The sequence below is a fragment of the Myotis brandtii genome, unplaced genomic scaffold (assembly GCF_000412655.1).
Source record: "Myotis brandtii unplaced genomic scaffold, ASM41265v1 scaffold45, whole genome shotgun sequence".
NCBI classification, from domain to species: Eukaryota; Metazoa; Chordata; class Mammalia; order Chiroptera; family Vespertilionidae; genus Myotis; species Myotis brandtii.
In genome coordinates this window covers 6,170,816-6,171,087 of record NW_005367209.1, presented here as the reverse complement: position 1 = coordinate 6,171,087, position 272 = coordinate 6,170,816, and positions in this window count along the sequence as shown.

Here is a 272-nt window from a genome sequence, read left to right as displayed (position 1 = left end):
AATCGCACTGTACGTGCGCGCCCGCACGTGGTATTTTGTGGAAGAGCCACACTCAAGGGGCCAAAGAGCCGCATGTGGCTCGCGAGCCGCGGTTTGCCGACCACTTCCCTAGCCTAATGACTTGCACACAGTAGGTATTCTACAAGCATCTGTTTAATTCAACAGGAAAATGTAATTTTCAGCACTAAAACCATTTTAGTGTCCCAATGAGGAATAATCAGCTTTTATGCTTAGCTCAACAGACTAAAATAAGTATACTGTTCTTATCTATG